The sequence below is a fragment of the Ambystoma mexicanum genome, chromosome 3q (assembly GCF_040938575.1).
Source record: "Ambystoma mexicanum isolate Mex_15411 chromosome 3q, UKY_AmexF1_1, whole genome shotgun sequence".
NCBI classification, from domain to species: domain Eukaryota; kingdom Metazoa; phylum Chordata; class Amphibia; order Caudata; family Ambystomatidae; genus Ambystoma; species Ambystoma mexicanum.
In genome coordinates, this window is record NC_090926.1 from 1,182,013,142 (window position 1) to 1,182,027,529 (window position 14,388).

The 14,388-nt window shown below is 44.1% G+C and overlaps 1 long non-coding RNA gene across 1 annotated transcript in view; it reads left to right on the top strand.

The window, feature by feature from the left end:
- Positions 1-1,042: 1,042 nt before the first annotated feature.
- Positions 1,043-14,388, top strand: part of LOC138581974 (uncharacterized) — a 422,235-nt gene continuing 408,889 nt past the window's right edge. Inside the window, exons 1-2 of the long non-coding RNA XR_011304912.1 lie at positions 1,043-1,096; positions 3,407-3,462. This is a non-coding gene — a long non-coding RNA (uncharacterized lncRNA). The remainder of the gene's footprint in view (positions 1,097-3,406; positions 3,463-14,388) is intronic.

A 14,388-nucleotide genomic window follows, 5' to 3' on the forward strand; every position in this document is an offset into this window, starting at 1 on the left:
TCTGGGGAGCCCGACAATTATATATTCAGTGTTTGGTCCTCGCGGTTATCTATGGTCAGAAAGCCCTCATTAATATAGATCTGAAATGGCTCCAAATCATAGAGGGAAAGTTCTGGAGAAAACTACTAGGACTGCCCCACTGTATCCCCATGGCTATTCTTTGGCTTGAGCCGGGTCTCCTATCATTAAAAGAGCAGAATTATACATCAGAGCACTAAATAGTCCATCTAACCTGCTCTTGGATTGCGTAGGGGAAGATATACGTAGAGAAAATAAGAACTCAGTCTTTAACAAACAAATAGTATTGTTATTTGAACAAATAGTCTGGACTCCTAAATGGGGTGATGAATTTTTGAGATGAAACACCACCTGGGTAGGAGGGTTGATCTCTTGGACTGGCAGTTTAACTATGGGCATCTTGAAAGTTTGAAGAAATATAATTTCTTTCAATACATACTGTCAAGAGATCCCAGAAATATATGAATTTGAGTCCTTCTGCCAACCTCTGGAGGTTTATACTCTTGTTAAGAATTAACCACCTGCCGGTACTAGCCGCCATTGGTACTGAGTGTAATATCCCTAATGAGTAACATTTTATGAAACAGTGAAACATGTTCTTACAGAGTGTCCCTAATTGGGGAAAATATATATATAAAACACTACGGTAATTTTGGTAATCACGTGGACTCATTAAGGATGTATCCTTCTGGTATCAATGTATAAATACGCTAAATGTGGGGTTACACTTATCCCTCTATAGGGTTTGGCTGGTGGCTGAGGGAAAGTTTGACCACTGTCAAGAGGTTGCTTGATGTGACCTTAAAAATGGAAGTAAAAGGAAGTTGAAGACTAATTGCATGGATTTGGGAATTAGGAGGATCTGGTGGTTTGAATATTATGTTTCAATATCATTTTTATTGCTGTTTTAAGTATAAGATTTGATTGTTTTCCTTTTGTAATGTGATTTAATTATGTGAAAAGTTTTTCTTTGTAAAAAAAAACTCTAACACATTAAATAAAATAAATAAATACATTTGTGAGCAGCATGAAGGAGCCAAGGGTGGCCTGTAGTGATGGACCGAAGCTGGAAAAACAGGTAAGAGGGTTTTTCTTTTGTTTAAATAATGTGATGTGTATTTTGTTTGTCAGATGTATGTATGTGCTATGGGTCAGTGAGTGGTAGTTTGTTTCATTGTTATGAAATGGGTATGTGTCTGTGAGGAGAATGTAGTGTGAGTGGAGTCGAGCAAAGGTGCATGGGTCAGTGAGTGGTGGGTGTATGAGTAGGAATGTGATAGTGTGTGAATATTCTGTGTGGGTGGGTGCGTTCCTGTGTGGACAATGCAGTGGAAGTGGACGTGAGAGTTTAATGGGTGAGTAGGAATGTGAGAGTGTGTTTGTGTAAATTCTCTGGGTGGGTGCCTGTGTATGTGACAGAAGGTATATGGCTGAGTGACTCGTGGGTGAATAGGTATAATAATAATAATTTAGCATTTATATGGTGCTACAAACACTCGGGTATCTGAGCGCTTCTTATTATTACCCATGGTGTGTGGTGCTCATTTATTGACCTCAGAAGGATGAAAGGCTGAGTTTGGCCCTGCCGGGATTCGATCCTGCGTCAACAGGCTCTGCATGGATACCAAAGTGAGCGCTCTACTCACTGTGCTATTTGACCGGCTGAATGTGTTTGTGTGTGTGAATGTTCTGGGTGGGTGTGTGCATGCCTGTGTGGTGAATGCAGTCTAAATTAATGTGAGAGGAGATGTGTGGGTGGTTGAAAGGGGATGCCTGAGTGTGTGTGTGTGTGTGTGTGTGTGTAAGGCCCTGGAAGACTGGGGATCACTAGAGCATTTTTGACACATCCTTTATTGACTTTGCATGTTTTACTGGTATTTTCGGTCAAAGTCAAGTTCTGGCTAGACTGGACTTTTTGGTACAGCCAGTCTAGCCTTTACTTACAGGAGCATGACATTTTTTTACTCAGCTTTTTTTTTACAAAGCAAGCTGTTTTGGTGTAGCAGCCTGTATATTTCTTACTGTAGCATGCCCTTTTATAAACTGAGGATCTATGATGAAGCAAGGATGATAAGTGATCTTATGAGTCTAACATTATAACCAGTTTGGACATGTTTTCTTATTGTGACATGTCACTATTAATGGCCAAACCATCAGGAGTACTGATCTTATATAGGAGTACTGGCATATAGCTTTGTGCCTAGTGCCAGTAATTATACTATAAAAAAGACCTCAAAGCGAAAATTAGTATGTTCTTATATGGGAATACTAGCATATGTTGGTGGAGCCAGCATGGAAATGTATGGGCACAGCCAGCATGAAAATGTTTTTTTTATACTGGCTTATATTGAAGGGAACGGCATGGCAATACATTGGGAAATGTGCTTGTGCACTTTGGATGACTTGCATCTATTGTACCTTTTTTCCATTAGTTACTCTACACCCTACAACTGTGTGGCCTTCTACACATGTGATGCACCATTTTAACCCATTATTAAAAAAAATTCTCATGTGAGAAGAATCCTCCTGAGTCCCTCAAATCCGTTTTCGTTAGTTTGGGCCCTCTCGATAGGCTCGATCGCAATCGCATCCAATAAAAAAACTCCCCATATTTTGGGACCAGGCACTGCCCCCTTCTTTCTACGCTAGGTGAAACATTTAAGCTCTGATTAAAAAACATATTTACTTCTTTCACTTGGAGTAGCAGGCCCCTGCAGCGGCATAATCATGGTGGATATTGCACTCATGTGGTGATCTGGGCCGGCACGGGGTGTGGCGTGCACTGTGCTTTGTTAAGGAGCGTAGGGGGGACCCTCAGCATAGCTTGCAGGGGGCCCACCTAAATAATGTACTGCGCCACTGATTGGGCTCTGTTCATCTTGAACGCATTCAAGTGTGATATGAATGGTTGAGAAGGGCTGCAAACTCAACCAGAACCCTGTTCTGTTTCAACACTGTTTACAAAAATAAGCATTGGACCTAGAGTCTCAGACGTGAGAGAGCCATGGAGTGACTTACCCCTCCCCACTCAAAGTCCTTCTTGCAACGGGGCACCTCACACATATAGCTCGGAAATTCGTAGATGCGTTGAGCCCCACTCTTGAGGTAAGTGCAGCCCGCCCTCTACCCACATTTTAACCGCTAAAAAAGATTGAAGAAGAGTCATGTATCAAAGCCTATGACATTATGTTATTATGTTCGGCACTGGGTTGTGGGGGACAACATGTGGGTGCTGCTCACATAAACATAAGTGCACACTATGACAGATGGCCTCAGCTTACAACCACACAAAAGGTTTCTTCTATCCTAGTGGTAGCTGACTCATAGATACATGTATAAACAGGGAATTTTGTTGATACTAAATCCTGGTCAATGATTTAATTTTCAGGCCTTGCTCATGCAACATTTTGCTCCTGGGTAAACAAACAGCGCACTCCTCCGCAGGTAGGTGCTTTTTTTGGCTTGTTTAACACATCAAGGCCACAGATAACGAGTACTTCTGTGTCCATTGATCTATAGATGTTTCGTACACTAGCTGTCGCCTGCCTTAGATATTTCGGTTACGCTGTTACAAATAATGCATTATGTATGTTTTACATGTAGGCTCCACATCTCTAAAATGACATTCTCCAAATGTGTGATCATGGACAAATCTCGCCTTCCCCTGTGCCTTGGTTCATATATCTGACTGAAGTTAGAGTGCCTGGAAACACGGGTGTTAGACGCATCTGAAGGTTCTGTGCCATCACTTCTCATGTTGTCATGTGGGGGCGGGGTCAAATGACATCACTGCCTGTAATGTTATCGGAGGTCAAGGGCCATGGGATGTCACTTCCGCTACCCCTGCCATTTTGGTGAAATGACGTGCTTGACTTCAGTTTCTCTTGATTTCATTGTGTAAGAGTGTGACAGCAATTCGTCCTCTCATCTGGAGTCACTGGGCCTCTTCTTAGATCTAAAACTTATCTTTAATATTTACATGGAAATAAAACGATTTCCCTACATGGGTTTTGATCTTAGGTGAAAAGCGCCCAATTGTTTTTAATTTTCAATAGAGATGAAAATTCAAAGCAAGCTATCTCGTTGTTTCCTTCTCTCCTACTGGGCTTACCTGCATCTGGATTTTCATTGATGGATTCATTGGGGATGTCTAAGTCTCAGGGTGGTACTAAGGTGTAAAGATCCTTGCACATACGTTTCACAGCCAGATGATGAAAGTTACCACTATTAATTGCACCTACACCTGTCCCTACTAGTAGAAACGTATAGGACAGTGGTGCAAGTTAGAGTAATTGCTCACACTGACGGTGGAATCTCATTGGTGTTCGAAGACTACATTGATTTCTTTGAAAAAAAAGTATTTAAACTGGATGCAAAACCTATAATAGGGAAGAAAAGCAAAATCATGGCTTCCCTATTTTGGTGAACGTTACACTTTTATTATGGGGCAGGAGAATAGCTCATGGGCAATGCATTGCAAGACAATGCAGGTCAACACAGGTTTGAGTCCCAGTTCTGTGCTTAAAGACGGCTCTCCAGTATTGAGGGTATTACAAAATATATTATAATATTATAAGGGTATTACTTGAGTGTGTATCTAGTTTCGGGAAGTAAGGGAGCATGTCACAGTCATAGGGGGAAGAGCACAATGAGGGAAGCAGAGAAACAAGAGTTAACAGGGGAGTGGGAGGATGATCAATTTGTCTGCAAGGGATCTACAATCAAGCAGAGGAGGAAACAGTGGGGGGCAGATCACCCAATCTCAGGTAGGTTGCATGGGATTGGTCTTAAACTCCTTCTTAAACTGTAAGCAAGGCGAGAGTCTGATGTTGACAGGCAGGAGGATCCAGATTCTTGAGGCTAGACAGAGAAGGCATGCATTCTGGTTCTTTACTTCTTGCACGGGCAGAATTCAAGTGCTTGCTTCAATCGATAGCATGCATTATGATCACAGTGACATGGTTCATTTAAAAATAGTACAAAGCAAGCAAGTAAGATGCAAATATCGGGTCCCGCACACTACTCAGAGTGCAGGTGCCCTGGGATTATAGAGTAGGTAAAAAAAGTAAAGTTGTTCCCCCTAAGCACCTGAGCTCTTTCACTCACTTCCAATATCTTTAACCATGGGAGGTTTAGAAAAGTGTTCACAAAAGAAGAATACATGGATTAAACACAAAGGTTCTTCCAGGATAGAGGTCCTTGTTCTAGAGGGTGACTCCCTTTCCTGGATTCCTATTTGCTCTCCAAGGTTTCACATACAAAAGTTATGTGTGCCTTACTAGGCTCACAACAATTGACCCACAAACTTGTTTGACTTGGCAGTTGTATTTTCCCAATACCTGGTATGCTTCTCTACAAAGCTTTTACTTGTCATCTTAGGCCACAAAATACCTGTTCTAGTCCTGATGTTTCTTCGCATCACCTTTTTTACTACACACAGGATTATTTTCATGGTCTGTTCTCCAGACAGGGCTTCTTGTTTTTCTCACATTTGTGATTGCCTGTTATATTCTTCTGCCAGGGATTCTGCTATTCACACACTTGTAGTTTCCTGGTATACTCCCTTGCCTGGACTTCATCGGTTCACACACTTGTAGTTGCCTGGTATACTCCCTTGCCTGGACTTCATCGGTTCACACACTTGTAGTTGCCTGGTATACTCCCTTGCCTGAACTTCATCGGTTCACACACTTGTAGTTGCCTGGTATACTCCCTTGCCTGGACGTCATCGGTTCACACACTTGTAGTTGCCTAGTATACTCCCTTGCCTGGACTTCATCGGTTCACACACTTGTGTTTGCGTGTTATACTGCCTTGCCTGGACTTCATCGGTTCACTCAACTTCCTCGTCACAGTACCGTCAGAAAAAGGGTAAAGGACATGAATTCTATTACTGGTCATGGATGGATGTTTCAAGTCAGCGATCACACAAAGATGAGAGGATGAGGGGGAAATGTTACATTCTTGTTTGACTTTACAACATGGAACATAGTATTGTGTAATGGCTGCAGAGTTATGGTAATGGGCGTCCATTCTTGAATTTGTATAGGTAAAGTCCGGAAAGTCTGAGTAATTGTTCTTCAAAGGTAAGTCAGTTGTAGATGACTTACAGGAGGATGCTGAGAGGATGTTTTCACTACTTTTCTCATTAGAAAGTCTTCAGCATCTTTCCTAGGTGGGTAAGGGGCGATTTTACAGCATGCCACTAGGGCATTAGGCAGGGATGTGGTATCCTTACAAGGAAAAGGGGCATACCATGTGTTATCCGATGGGGCCATGATACGCTCCCGGAGGTTGTCTGCCCCATGTGATCCTCCCTCATATAGCAGCCCCAGGGTCTGGATTAGGTAGTGGCTGCTGTCCCCTGGCCACATGATGAGAGGTCAATGGCTGGAGATAAGTGATGACACCATTGGATACATCACAGGACACAAGGTTTCATGAGGGAGGATTGGATGAGAGAATACAAGACACTAAGTGCATGTAAGAACAAACGAAAAAAAAGGCTAGAAATCCCTGTAGTAAGGATAGAAGATGTGAATGTATAAATTAGGGGGAGTGATGTAAGGGTAAGAGGATGTTGTCATGGAGATGCAAACATTAACAAAAACTTCATTAGATCCTTGAATTTCACCTTCAGGACCTCAAATGCACTCCTATGAGCTTACCTGGGCATGCAGTGATCCAATTTACTGCTTCATTAAAATTGGTATGCAGGATCAGTGGGCTGTGAAGTTCTTTAAATACACGACTATATCTTTAATTGACTTTACCCCTTTCAATTGGGATATCCACCTTGTAAATATTAATGGTGATTTAAGAGGCTAATCAAGAAAGCTGGTGGGTACATGAAAGCTTCAATAATCTTAATGAGGGACACAACAATCAATGTTTGTTCATAATTGAACTAGAGACATCAATTTGGCATGATTTGTCTTCAAGAAATTAATTCAGTATGGGGAAATCAATAATAATAATTGTTATTAGGGTTTTTATGAGAGTTGACCAACCTTCTGGGTGCAACGAGGCACTTTACAAGACATAAGGAGAATCATACTACATACAACAAGTGCTTTTGTATTCCATCCTTTCAAATAATATTAATGATTATCTATGATATACAATGTTATTTAACATTAATGCTAGTGTTGGGATGCACGTGCAGCATCCCAGCGAGGCCAAAAAGTTCAGGTTGAGGAAAACCTATTAGAATACAACATTGTGGGAGTAGAGTGTAGGTTGTGCCGCGGACAGCGCATACTTGATTAGGTTCTGAAACATATTAGATACTAACATATAGCAACACAGAAGGAGCAACACATGTATTAATGTTGCTGTTGCAGAGGTCATAGATGGGGCAGTATTATAGGCCCACTGTTTAGTGGATGTATTGTGGTGACGGAGGATAGAGTGATGTGTGGAAGATGGAGTCAGCAAGGTAGTGTGGTAGAATCGAGGTTGGTGTACTAACTTGGTAGAAGTGTCGCAATTGTTGTTAAGGCCTAGTACACGATGAACAGAAGAGAACACATACCTTAGTGTGGAGTTGTGGCTCTGGTAGTTCAGCTCCAAAAACAAATCCCCTTTCCCGTTCCCCAGGAGAGAAGCCGAGGTCAGAGGCAAACATGGTGCACAGATAAGCACTAATTGTAAAGGTATGGGGTCCGGAACGTGAAAGACAAATTCACGAGGATAGGCCACAAGGTTCTGTGATGCCAATGAGCCAGGCGAAGATTTAGCACACAACTGCCCTCTCCCCTGGGCGGACAAGCACAATGAATTACACCTACACACACAACTTAAGCAAACAAATCCTCAAAATTCAAACTCAAGAGCAGTGCCCTGGTCACGTCATTCCTATGCGCCTGAGACTGTGAGGAGATAAGGGGGGAGCTGTGTCTGTAACGTCTCATGATTTGGGACAGAAGGAGCGTAGCTGATGCCAATAAATTTAGTACAAGATCGGGGGTGCAGTTTATGTGCACCATGGTGTCTGGGTTAATGTGGAAGCCTACTGTCTCATCAAAAGCAGGTGCATGGAAACACTTGTGTATAGGCGCCTTACCTTACAAATGTCCAATAAATAAATAAATCAAAAGCAGGTTTGGCCTCACCAAGTTACTCTGATCGCCTCTGAAGCAGGAGGGTGCAAATGTACGAACCTATTGATAAGAATCCACCAATCATATACCTTGGTTCGAGAGTGATGATGTAGGGACCACGTGTCTTTTGGGGTAGCGTAGATGTAGCCAATTGGTCAAGGGACTTTAGGGTGGATTAGCACGTTCTATAGGTGGTAGCCAATGAGGGGGTGGGATTATGTTGTAATTCAATATTATGCTAGTATTGTTAATTATGGCTTATCAGTTTATACAAGATGTGGCCCTTTGAAAATTCGGGGAGCTCTGTGTCAGTTCAGTTCTACGGGTCTGTCTGCAACCTTTTCTGCATGTAACAAACCGTGTTTTCCCTTGCAAAGAGGTGCAGTGGTCATTTCTGGCATTCAGACTGTTTTTATTCCCTGGTTTTTTGGGCTGCCACTCTTTCACTAGATACTATTCATCGGCTAATATCTTCATCTAAGGACATAATTGGCGGAGCACAAGACAGCCAGGCAAGAAGTCGGCCTAAAATGGGATCTTGAAGACATGTATTTCTCTAGCTTAATCCACTTGCAAACTCCAGTTTGCCAACTGTGAAGGATTGTGCATGGAACACACTGACACTCTTTCTTCACAAATATTAATCAAACATGCCCAAGGAGTGCTGCAGCTGCTTGCTGTAGAAACTGCTGTGCTATGGCAGTGTGGCATGGTGCACCTGTGACCAGTGGCTGCAGTGCCATTGATTATTGCAACATTCTGCCTTCCCTATGGCTCTCTTCCAAGCCGTCATTTAACAAAAATGCCACAGGTGGAGAAACTGACATTGAAAACCTATTGGCATCACAGGAGGTGAAATGACCTTTAGACTTCAATGGTGTCACAGGCAGTGATGCCATGACGCCTTCGACATTGTGACCGATATTAACTGTTATAGCGCTGCTGTGCTGTGCTTGGGTACATCCATTATTTGACAAGGGTACACTAAACAGACTCATCGTAGGGAAGATACACTGTATCCATATTCTAGTGCAGCCCCCAATGGCCAGTTACTGCCATCATAAGCAAGTCGAAGCCCCAAAAGCCAGGCACTATCATCAAAGGCAAGGTACAGTACCCCATGATCAGGTGCTACAATCATATGAAAAGTACAGCTTTGGAGGCCCAGATACTGACCTCTTACTCCAGGTAAACGCATCATAGGCTCCAGGGTTGACAGCATATCGAAAATGCAGTCTTTTTTTACCACACATACTACCATTTTATGCTGGTTATTCCGTTAAAAGCCTGACAGAGTACCATCATGTCCTCTGATGCTGAAATCATTCTCCTGGCACAGCCTCAAAGGCTCACATTGTGCTGCACCATGCCTGGTAAAACCTTGTAAGCCACAAATATGTAACATATGTACGGTACAGACTCCATCACTCAACTCCTGAAAATGGCCAGGGGAAGTAGTGCAGGGTTGCAGGTTTGCTTGCCTTGAAAGGTGTTGTAAGCTGCAGGTACATAAGGAAATCTTGTTTATTAAGTTACAGCACATGATAGCACAGACTCCCAAATGTTCACTGGACACTTAACTGACTGAGGTAATGCAGGGCACATCCACCGGCACACCCGCTCTCTCAGCTAGTTTCTCTCCGACTCTCCTCTGTAGAACATGCACTCACACCACATTCCACTCTCAGAACTCTCATGACATCGCCACGCATACAGAGAAGACAAGGCGGGAAGAAAGCACAACATAAGGTTTACTCCCCACTTCCTCCGGCACACCCGCTCTCTCAGTCAGTCTCTCCAACTGTCCTACGTAGAACACGCACTCACACCACATTTCACTCTCGGAACTCTCATGACATCACCACGCATACGGAGACGACAAGGCAGGTAGAAAGCACAGCACACCATAAGGTTTACTCCCCACTTCCCCCAACTAATCATCTCACCACTAAGATCTCCGAGCAATTTACACTATACACACACACCCCCCACAGATGGCTTAGAACATCAACACTAACGGAACCATGAGTAAGCTCTCCTCTTCCGTCCTATCCCAATCTCTCACATCAGTGGCTAACCAGACCAAAGTGCTGTAGTCCTTCAGATATTTGGTTGTTTCCTATGGATAACATACTCCCAGATTTGTCCCACCAACCCATAGGGGGCAGATTGGAACACAGGGGGCTTTATTCTGAATATGCCGGTCTGGAAACAATGGTGCCGGTAAGATTTCTGCCACTGTTGTTTCCGGACCGGCATATTACAGGACTGCCTCCCAGAGCCGCTGTGTCTGACAAGTCTGACCCTGCCGGGCACAGCAGTCACGGTAGGCAAACCCATCACGGAAGCACCAGCACTGTTAACAATGGTGTTGGTGCTTCCGTGTCCCCATTCCCATAGAGTCCGATCGGACTTTATCGGCGCCTGACTTTCCAGGCCTCTGGGGTTGCAATTTCCCAGTGGCACCGGGAAGTCAGGTGCTGATACATATTAACGGGTCCAGCGGCAACCCACCGGTAGCACCGGCACAGTTACCACCGGACCAGTGATGAGGCATTCATGTTAAAGCATTGAATTGAATTGATATTTTATTTCTATCGTGCTTGTACACAAGTGTTTCAGAGCGCGACAGGGCATGGGAGGGGAACAGGGGAGAACAAAACAACGATTTTACTAGGTCCAGTGACATTGAGAGCGTGCACGTGCATGGGAGAGGGAGAGGGGAACAGTGCATGGAAGGTGGGACAGGTGGAAAGTGCGAAGCAAAGGAGAAACAGATAAATAATAATAAATAAACAATAAAGGCAACAAACAGTGGTAGTGCAGCTAGTAAGTGGCAGGTGCTGGGTTAAAGGCATCAGACAGGGTAGGTCTGATAAGTGCAGGAAGAAAACAGAAAGGGGCGACTGTATGGGTACAGATACAGACTCCAGTGCTAGGGGTGGCCTGGAGGCAGTGCGGGAGGGTGGCAGGGTGAGCAGGTACTTGGGCCTGCCGGACAGAGGTGCACAGTGCAGAGAGAGCAGATCAGCAGGGGAGAGGAGGGCAGGGCAGAAGCAAAGAGGAAGGTCTTGAGGTGCTTCCGGTACCAGAGATGGTTCTCCTCAAGTTTCAAAGTGGCAGGGCGGCTCGTCCAGAGGGAGGCCACAGCATTGTGTGTGTATACGTGCGATGATGGCTAAGAGCTCAGTTTGGCAGACTCTGGTATGTTCCGTTGCCTGACAAGTGGCCTAGCAGGTAACCTCTCGTCAAGTAGCCTAGCAGGGAACCTCTCGTTGCCTGGAGCTGCTTGGCCCCTAACAATACCAATGTTTCGGGCAAAAGTCAGAGACTTCTTCAAGGCGGGCGGGGCAGCACAGCACGCAGTGTTGTGCTGGCCGGTAACACAATGATCCGTGCATGATGCGCATTGCAATGCGCCACCACGCCGGCTTGTGACTCAGACTGATTTCTGTCAGTTGGAAAACAATATTATTCCTGTGTTCTTTCTATTCCTTTCTATTGAAAGCTATCAATATTCCTCAGGATCTTATAAGGCACAGTTCCCGGCAGCGAGTCAACAATTTCGAATTCTAATTTGAACTAAAGACTCGCAGTGACTTGAATTTCAGCGTGCATATGTTCAGCTGTTTTATTAATAACATACTGAATAATTAAACTCCTTGTGGCAGAAACAAAGGAAGGGGCCTTTGTGCGGCAGCTGTGTGATGGAGCGTTCTGAGTTAACCCAGTTTCAATATGTATTAGCACTCTGGAAAGCCTTGCCTTTGCTGATAAAACTACATGTAATGGATACATCGGCATGCATAGATGGGAGAGAATAAGAATCAGAATTTAAAAGAGTGAGGAAGAAGAGGGATAGGGAAATAAGAGCATTGAGAAGAGAAGCAGTGATGGTGGTGGAAGGACCTAGGCTTTTGGTTATCGCTGTGTTGAAGTCTTTGGTCTAGGGCTATGCTGTTTCAGCATTTCTTTTAAATATACTACCTGTACCCGGCATAGCCTATACCAATGAGGTTCTCTCTCCTTGTCTCACTCTCTCTCTCACTCATATTCTAAATCCCTAAATTGGTTAAAAAAATTGCCAGAACCAGTGGGGGTAATGGTTACCAATTTTCCTGCTACATTTACAGATGCAGACATGTTGGTAGGTGGCCAAGGCAGCTAGGGAAGGCGGAGAAGACTTTGCATGTCCGCTAGCCTTAACGATCCATCTTGGAAACCAGACAGCATTAACTCCAGAATGAGACTTTCATGCCTATGGGAATGTAATGGAGCCCTCTGAATATGATTGGTGTGGATATACTAAGAAGCAGACGGGGAATCTTATGGGGAGAATGAGTGACACGGTATAGAAGGATGTTATATTGAGATGTTTAGGTTGATTCACTATGAGGTATGGTACAAAGTAGGTTTGAAGGAGCCTCTGTAAGGTCGGTTCTGTCTGTGTTACTGATGTTCCAACAGCTCTGTTTCTAGTGATAACCCAAGAGTTGTGTTGCTTTGTTTCAAAAGGAACATGTTCATTTCAAAGGTTGGAGAAGTTTAGTGCAGGGCAAGGGGCTGATTTAAAGTGAAATTGATATGCACCTGTTGCACCAATGAATTGCACTCACCATGTCACACACAATCCTCCTATTCTGTAGCAACCCTAAACGGAAGGTCGTGTTGGGAGGATAGCTCAGGGGCAATGCAATTTCCTTGGAAATAAGACGATGCAGAGCAACACTGGTTCCATGCCCGGATCCGCGCTTAGAAACCTCTGAGTTTTCAGCGTGTTATAAATAACCAATTCAAATTATAACAATGCAGTTACAGCGTCCCAGCCAGGCAAAAAGGTTCAGGCTGAGAAAAACCTATTAGCATGTACCACTGTGTGAGCAGGGTGCGTTTTGCGTGGTAGAATGCACACATATCACTTGTAGTTCGTTTTGACACACAATAGATACCTACTTATAGCAACACAGAAGGAGAAACACATATATTAATGTTGCAGTTGCTGAGGTCATAAATAGGGCTCAGTTAAATGCCAGGTGTTTAGCAGTAGTATACAAAGTTATGTTCTTCCTATGCGGGGAGAGAGCAGAAGTAGGTGGAAGATGGAGTCAGAAAGGTACTGTGGTAAAGAGCAAGGTCATGGCAGGACTGCCGCCATGATGGATTTTAGGGCCTAGTACACAATGAACAGAATGAAGGCCCTGATGTTGAGCGGCAGCTCCGTTTAGGTCAGTCTCAAGTCAAATCACTTTTACATCCTCCAAGGAAGAAGCCGATGTCAGAGGCACCCGCGGTGCACAGATACACGCTAATTGTATCCAGCTGCAGAGCCTGAAAGTAGTGGGAACGGAATGTTAGCTGTGGGGAGGGCAGGTATGGATGAACCTTTTGAAGGACACATTCATGAAAGTAAGGCAAAAGGTTTTGTGGTGCCAATAGGCCAGGCGAAGATGTAGAGCACTACTGCCCTCACCCAAGGAGTGGTCACTCTATTTGAACTACAAACAGACGCATTTCCAAAGCAAATAAATCCCCAAATTCAGACTCAATAGTGGTGCCCTGGCTAAGTCATTAGTGGGCACCTGGTGTCTGAAGGAGATAGAGGGGGAGCTGAGTCTGGAATGTTTCGTGATTTGGGATAGTAGGAGCAGAGGTGATTCCAATACATTTAAAACACGGTCGGGAGTGCAGCTTGTGTGCGCTGCTGCGGCTGGTATAATGAGAAGGCCCATTTCCTATGAAAGCAGAGTTGGGCATGCCAGTTTACTTTGAATGTGTCTGGCTCGAGAGGGTGCACATAACATGATGGTCACGATTAATTAGTGTATTATTGTACCTGTCGGCCAATCATGCACCTGGATTCAATAGTGACGATGTAGTGGGCCACGTGGATAGGGGAATGGGTTTAAAAAAGGTGCATACAATCAGACCAGGAATATAGGGGGGCATTGACATGTTCTATAGGTGGTAGCCAATGAGGGTGCTGGGATAACATTGTAACCTATGATGCTAATTGTTATTGTTATTGTTATTTTGCATTTATATAGCGCCTTATATACCATTGGTATGGTCTGAAGGCGCTGGTAGGTTGAACGCCCTTGGGAACCGAAGTTCATATCAGTAGAGAGAGTAGAGAGAGTCAAAAAGGTGCGTGTGAGCACCGGGTATGTGTACAGCTTGTGCAGTATCAATGTAATAGCTGCTTTCTAGCGGTAGGTGTGGTGGTTGAGAGGTCAGGAGTATGTGTTCGTTCTGGCAGGATTAATCCAGA